The 7,932-nt window shown below is 34.5% G+C and overlaps 1 protein-coding gene across 4 annotated transcripts in view; it reads right to left on the bottom strand.

Annotated features, from left to right (window-relative positions):
* Nucleotides 1–7,932, bottom strand: part of FIGN (fidgetin, microtubule severing factor) — a 127,200-nt gene that overhangs the window by 98,086 nt on the left and 21,182 nt on the right. The window contains exon 3 of one of the 4 annotated variants that reach the window (XR_003095659.1): nucleotides 4,493–5,415. The exons of 2 other annotated variants lie outside the window; for them this stretch is intronic. The gene's annotated coding sequence lies outside the window, so the exon portion shown is untranslated. Of the gene's footprint in view, nucleotides 1–4,492; nucleotides 5,416–6,419; nucleotides 7,543–7,932 lie in introns of those variants that run through there. One more of the 4 variants, XR_003095660.1, reaches the window with a different exon arrangement.

Raw genomic sequence — 7,932 nt, 5'->3', positions numbered from 1 at the left:
AAAACCCCCCCCCCCCCCCCCCCCCAACACATAGGCATGTGTGAATAAATTATATAACTGGTAATGTATGAGGAACATGATGGAGTTTTCATATGATGTACATTTCCTTCACATATTTGAAATCATTTCTGGAACAATTTTCTCCATAGAAAAATTATTTATTTATATATACCAAAATGCATATTCCCTCCCAATGGTGGAATGAAGAAAAACTAGATTCTTTTAAAATAATAATTTTGTTTTATCTGTTTTTGTAAATACTGAAACTATAAGTAATTTTCAAATTGAGCCAAAGGAGGCATTGTATTTTCCCCCAGAAGTAAAAAAAATGACCATAAATGGGAGATTTATTTACTCCAAAGTGTGGGGACAAAATTACTGAAACATGATTAAGACCTGACTAGTAAAATAAATCACAAGCTAGACAAACTTCATCTTTTAGCTGCATACAAACATTGAAATACACAAGACTTTTGTTCATTCTTTTTAATTCTGCGTTTTGTTTTTTAAGAGAAAACAAAAAGCAAATCAGAAGCATTTCTGAGAGCATCCACGCCAGAAAAGCATATTAAATCAACAAGCTGATCAACAACGAAAGCCTTACATCCTTTCATTTTGTTGGGGGTCCAACTCTTCCCATGACCGCAGCTAGGAGTTACACTGCCCGAAGAACAAGGTTCAAATTATGAAGAATTAAGTACTCTCTGAGTTTCTGATGTGTGATGGTGCAATCATGTTTCCAACTAAATCCCACAGTTTACTCAGCACCACTCGGAACAAATCCAAAAGCTTAGAAGACAAGAGAACTAGTGATGTCTTCCTTATTCCCAGTAGATTTTATAGTCCAAAGTCAAGCAAGAGTTACAATATCAATTTTATTTTTCTCACATGAAATCTTGTTCACAAGTAGGACCTAAAGGTAGTAACAAGAGAGACTATGGTAGAATGGTATGGAGAGGTTAGTATTGCATGACTTACACTACCAGTAAGATATTCTACTTACATTAACTATTCTCTTGTAAAGCTTAAGTGTTCGTAAAACTAAGAAGAAATATGCAACAAAAACAGGGGTAGGCAGGGAAATATTCAAATCATGCTGTTTAGTAAAGCAACATCCAAAATGTATCTCTCTTTTCTGGGCATGTGAAAATCCATCCTCCTTTTAAAGAAAGGGTTTCTAGTTTCTCTAAGGAAAGTGTTCAGTTACCATAACTAATGTGCATTACTAGCTTTTGAATTCTAATTGTTTCATACAGTTTCATGTTGCATCAAAGTACAAAATCAATACCATTTGTCCAGCATGCAGGAAAAATGGAATCTATAAACTGCTCTTATTGAGTAATTAAACACCTATTATTGTCATGAGTAGTGAAACAATGAATTTGATAAGACAAATTTTTGCAAGAAAATACTGCAGTGATTAATACCTCCCTACATATTAAATAAAAATGACTGCCTTTTGTGTGGTAGTGCTGGCAGAAGAACAGGAATGAGAGAAGTAGTTGCCAGTGCCACAATAACAGGCTAACCTTGAACTGAACTCCTTTCCTCAAGAAATTAAATGCTGTAGCAGGACTTTAAATCCCTCCACTTAGAGCTCATTTGTGTTCCATGTAACCTGCAGTTCCTGAAGAGAACTCATTATCTTCAAAAGGAGAATCCTTTTATAATTTCTTTACAAATGTGTATATTGTTTCTATAAAAAGTATTTCATATCAGGAAAGGGATAAGAGTATTAACAGTGTAAGCAAGGAAAAAAGACTTGTATCATGAAGACACTATTTCTGCTTCCTGGGAATTCAAACAGACTGCAGTGTTACGGAAAAGTGATTAAGAAAGAGGTTAAAGAAAATGCACCTTTACAGCAAAATTTTAATCTGTTAGATTGATGCTAAAATGCCTTGGTCTTTCTGCTGCTTTATGCTTATATGCCATACATGATGTGCCTTCCCCAATGCCCCTCCTGCAGCTTTGCCTTCCTATTTTTCTTTTCACTTAGAATGATGCACTAGGAACAACTATTGAGTACAGAAGATGAATCTATGGATGTGACACTTGTAAAGGGTAGCCCTATTTCACAAGTGAGATGGGACAAAAAAGAAAGAAAAAAGGCCACAGAAGCAATAACTGCTCACTGAATTACCATTAAATTGTAAGATTTACTATCCAATGTACAGTAAGTGCATATCTAATGGAGTTTGTCCTCTAAAAGAATATAAAGTAGATCTTTGCAGCACGAGACATATGCAAGTTATATATTTTAACTTATATTTTTTCAATAATGGAACACAGAAAAAGAAACCAATACATACGTGTAGTATTTTCACACAAAGTATAACCACAGCTACAAACCTTCATTAAAATATGATAAATGTATTACGTACAGTAAGGCTTTGCCCCCCCCCCCAACTATCCAAACATATTTGCATTCTTCTTAAAGAAGAAAGAGATTTATTCAGACCCAATCAATACTACCTTCACAAAAATCATTAATAAAAGCAGATCACATACTATAAATGTAGGTAAACCGAACGATCTGGTGGAATGTAGTCATTACCTTTATTGTAGAGCACCAGATTACAATTTATGACATTTTTGATAAAATATTTGGGCAAAATTCTCTCTCATATTAATCATTAGCCTTAATCATCCAAAGCATTTACATTCAGATAATAGTGACAACATGAATTGGATTCAGATGAGGCATTATTATTCATGATCGATAGCATTTTGTCACCAGCTTTACTGCCCTCATATAAAAAAAAACTGCTTAAGGAGTTAACTTTTGAAACTAATATGGCAGCTCAAATAATTTAAAACTGCTCATAGAGCAAAAAGGAACAACTTTTGGTCTCTATTACCAGTGTATATGTCCATTTCACAACTGAGGAAGATTTATAAAACTACATTCTATACTATTTCTTAAAAATATATACATATTATAGGCAGTTGGTGAACATACCTATGTTAGATAGAATAAAGAAATTTCTTGAATCGGGATAATAATCCACATGACTTCAAGATGATCCTATGACTTTTCTCCTAATTGGAATAAATATTATTTTTTCTTTATCAAGCTTCAACTTTCACAGTTCATTAGCAGTATCAAACTTATTATCTGCCAATCCAAAAAAGGAAATTTTCTACATAAATTTTACCATTGTCTGGATTTTACTTTAGTGGATTATCAAGCAAAGCACAAGATCAGCAATGACAGCCTTGTTCTTTCAAACCTTAGTGAATCAAGTTCACTAAAGGTGAAGTAGTGGAATTATCAGTACAAGTGGCTGTGTCATCAAAGCTTTCGGAGAGGTAGCGTATGGAAATGCCTAAACAAACAGAAGCATAAAAGCTGTATATCTACGAAAGGGCACGCCTCACATTTTTCCTTAGAACAATTCCAGTTACTGTTTAATGACAGAACATTATATCATGGGCAAAATATAAAATCCTGATATTATTCCAAATGTGAATGGGTTAAAGAACCTCTCTACGCTACAGTGAACGAGAGAATTTGCAGCAGCTGATGAAGACCAGTTGACCACCTGATACTTTTTCAGCAGGGTGATAAAATTAAAGGATTGCTTTGATTTGCTTGAAGGATTACTTTCTATAGTTAATTGTTTAAAGTGCACAGTCTTAACAAAAAGAGGGAAAAAAATACCAAGAAGGTTAATGTAGAGTGAGCTAATTGCAAGCTGATTACATTGTGCAAAGCAAGAGATATTACCGGTGTTACATACCATCACAAGGACTAGTCTATTCCACCCTGCTGCTGCAGCAAACAAGCTGATTTGCTAACAAAGTGGTCAGCTCGGGCACTTGCACAGCATCTCAGTAGGTCCACAGACGACTGCTTCCCATGCAGAGAATCTCAAGCTCCATTTTCCAATCTGATTACACGGCTCCTTATTCCAGCAGCCTTAAACCTTCATGGCAGTTTACCAACATTTTCATCACTTTTTCTTTTACAAAGCAAAAGAACTGATAAGCTCTCAGGTACCCAGGATTTCATAGTCGATGGCTGGCAGGCAGCCAGTTTCCCGCAACACACAAGTGTTTCAAGCCACAATGCAAAAAGCACACTGAATTTACTAGACTGCACAAAACTATTAGAATTTTACAGTGTATACAAGCAAGCAGCATGTTTCTGTCTTTGCAGATGCAGGCTGTTCTGTTTAGTCACATCTAGAAAATGCCTAAACCTAATAAGAATCCTGCCAAAAGCTCCAAACAAGTGAATGCATGAACAGACCACAACCTTTACTCAACTGAACTAGCAAACATAAGACCCCATGCTTCCTTTTTCATTATGATGCAACCAAGTTACCTAGAGGAGTTTGTTAGAAACAAATGTTAGAAACTTTTTTTTTTTAATAAAAGTAAATTAAAAACAAACAAACAAAACCTCAAGAACAATAATAAACCTAGAACAGGAATTTTAAAGCTTAAGATGTATACATACACATACACTTTTATTTTGATGTAGGAAAGGCAAAATAAGGCACACATTAGATGCGGTACTTTTAAAAAGCAGAATACAGAATTAAAATGATTATGAAAATATGACCAGATATTTCTGAGCCAGAAGACAAGTAACGCTTTGAATGATGAAAGAACAAAATGACAATTCCCACTCTTAAATATAAAATAAATCCATAAAACACTTATTCTGGTTTAAGCCCGCAAATATCTAAAAACCTGAAGTCCATTGCATATTATACATATTAATAATTACTAATAATATTATTAAATAAGATGACCAAATAAATCTTAAGGATGAAAGGGACTCCTACAACCAAATAAAAAGGGAAATTACTTTTCTCTCCTTTAGAAATATGTCATTAAAAGTTAAAAACAAAAACACAAGTAGAAATATCTAGTTATGGCAGTTAAGGCTCACTATCCCACTCAGGGCAATTGATTTTCTATTTATTATTTGCACACACTGCCCCACCAACCTATATAACTAATCCAATAGGAAGTTAGCAGACAGTGGAGGGTTTTTCCCTCCTTCAAACCAAATTTTTACCAATTTTTAATTCAGATCAAGTAAAAAAAAAATAAAAATCAAACCTAAGAGAAATTTAAAAGATTTTTACAGTATTTTTAGATGAGTAACTGCAAATGTTGTAAAATACCCATTTTATTATAAAAGATGAGAGGGTGGGGTTAGTGGGGAGAGAGAGAGACAGTAAGTTATGGAAAAAATGTACAACTAAGCTGGTGCGATGGCTCAGTACTCCAGATCACCAGTGCATTGACCCTCTGTATCTCTGAGTCATTAGCTGGAATCCCAGCTCTGCCTTTAGGAGTAGGGATTTGAACTCGCACACCGATGTGGTGAGATTCAGGATCTTGAGCATGCCAGACAGAAGGGTCATTCTCCTCAGTGATGAGGAGGACGGTTGCCCCCTGGGGAGGGGAAAACTGGATGAGTGACTGTCGCACAATTCAAGCAATGGACATGCTGCTGACTCAGGAATGGACACTGACAGGCACCACGGCTTCAGTCCAAATCACTCCTAGTGGGAGTTGTTTTAGGCCACTGGTGCTGACAGGTACATGCAAGAGTCAGGAGGAAAATTATATACATATATATTACATATGGACATCTCTCTATATAGGTACATGTGTAAATACTTGTATGTACGGGTACATACTGAAAGAGGTAAAAATATTTTTTTTCTAAACTACATGTGGTTTTCATCTTTGGCAAACATTTATATGATCAAGATTTTTTCCATGCAAACACATGATTTTACATACAAAATGATGGAACGTACATGTATGTGGAGTACTGTACATAAGTAAATCACAGCACTGTTACAACTTAAAATTCCCTAATTCCCAGCCCCTAATTTATATGCAAATTCTACCTCTGGTAAAATAAAAAATATCCTTTAAGTAGCTTATAATAGCAATACATTATTTCTGGGAAATATTCCTAATAAACTATTTAACTGTTTTGGGGGGGGGGGGGGGGGGTTGTTTGTTTTTGTTAAGATTTAATGGATGGTGAACAAACCCTCTTAAACTATAGTTGTCTGTATGAATTAGTTATTTTCATGTTTCTAATTAAAATGTAAACAGTGTAATAAAGACATCAAGTTTTTAGGCAAATGTCTTTCCCAGTGCCACTTGGGGTATGGTAATTACTGGAGCAGATCTATGGATGCTCCTGAATCCTCTACAAGTCCAGATTAAAAGCATTACTGCTAAACCTTGGCTTTTACACCAGGGAATTGTGTACTCTAACCTATTCCCAGTTTGCTTACAGATGCATATCTGCAGTACCCTGTATAACAAACCATTAAAAAAAAATCAAAATGGAAGTTTAACACAAAAATGGAATTATTCATATTAAAAACTGTAACATTTTTTAAAATAAAACCACATTTTACACACAACCAGATAACATGATCTTTACTGAAAAACTTATCAACCAACTACACCTTTTTAAAAATAAAACCAAACAAAAATTAGTTCTATGCTACATCACTAGGATTTTTTATTTTTTTAGAAAATAGGAGTTCTTTCAAGACATAGGAATTAAAATGATTGTTTTTCCAAAAATACTTATTCCATAAATCAATCACTTTAAAAAACATACTATCAAAAATACAAAATACGTTTTATCCATTCTTTGACAAGAAGTTCAAACGGCAAAACTACAAAGAGGATTCTTTACCCTTTCCAAGTATAAAATGTTTGTGTGTAATTGAAAAATCTTTTGTTATTTTTATTTCAGTCTCTGTTTCTCCATCTGAAAATTTGTCAGAATTTATCCTAAAGCAAATGACCTCTTCTACATATACAGAAGGGAATATAAGTCCTCTCCTGCTTACAATTGTTAATTGAGCTTGTCTGCTGCAGCATCTCTTTCCCATCCAAATACACTAACATACTTGTTTTACATATTTACTGCCAAACACTTGAATAGCCCTCTATTTTATTGTAATACTATTCCCCCCCACCCCATGAAGAGATGCATTTATTTCTGATGTACTCTTAAGTATTTAAGATTGAAATCCACAGTAACATAAAAATGGGTAAAAAATGTCTGGTACAAGGAAGATTTTTCTCTCCTTGGACTCAAAGTCCATATTCTGACTGCTATGGACAATTTTCATATTATTTTTACATAAATGCCAGACAAGCATGTCTGTGTTGCTAACCACGATTGTGGAGATGAGGGTGCACAGTAAGAGAGAGAGAGAGAGAGAGAGTGTGTTTGGGTGGGTGGCGTGCCATTTTATAGTATAATGTTTTAATATTAAAAGTGATATATACAAACAAATATATATTCCTTGTCAGGAAAGCCTGGTCCTGGATTGCATTAGTGTAAAGCATCTCATCTTTACATTCATAAACACCTTAGGAGAGTAAAACAATGCAACACACTTAGGTGTTTGCTTGAAATGCATTCTTCTAGCAAAAGCTGATTTAATTAGACAAATAGTATGCAGAAGGCTACTGCTTCGTCCCATGATTGTGTTCAGGATGATGAGCGTTGTAAAGGAAAACATCATTCTTGTTTAGCTGTGTGACAAAAAAAAAAAAAAAAAAGCTAAACAATTTTATTGAAATGTGGATTGAGACAATAGGGAAATCCTATATCTTCTATCCAGCTTCAAGGCCACACTAATCAGGTGTAATTTTTTAATGAACACTAGTCATTTGGTGCTCATTCAAGGAATTTCATTAGGAGGTTATCATTTAAAATCAACGTTTCAACCATATCAAGCTGTAACCTTTCTTGAAATGTAAATGAAAGGTTTAAATGAGAAGATTAATAAAGAAGGGATGTTCCAATTCCAAGCATGGCATGCTATGTATTTTTAAATTTGTCTATGCCAGATGCTGTCAGTCAGAACAAAAAACTGTCCAAGCAGACAATCTGTGCGTCTGAATGTTGATCATGTTGGAAAG

The sequence above is a fragment of the Alligator sinensis genome, unplaced genomic scaffold (assembly GCF_000455745.1).
Source record: "Alligator sinensis unplaced genomic scaffold, ASM45574v1 scaffold738_2, whole genome shotgun sequence".
NCBI classification, from domain to species: domain Eukaryota; kingdom Metazoa; phylum Chordata; order Crocodylia; family Alligatoridae; genus Alligator; species Alligator sinensis.
The sequence above is the reverse complement of the archived record's forward strand: the minus strand, read 5'-3'. Positions and strand labels throughout refer to the sequence as shown.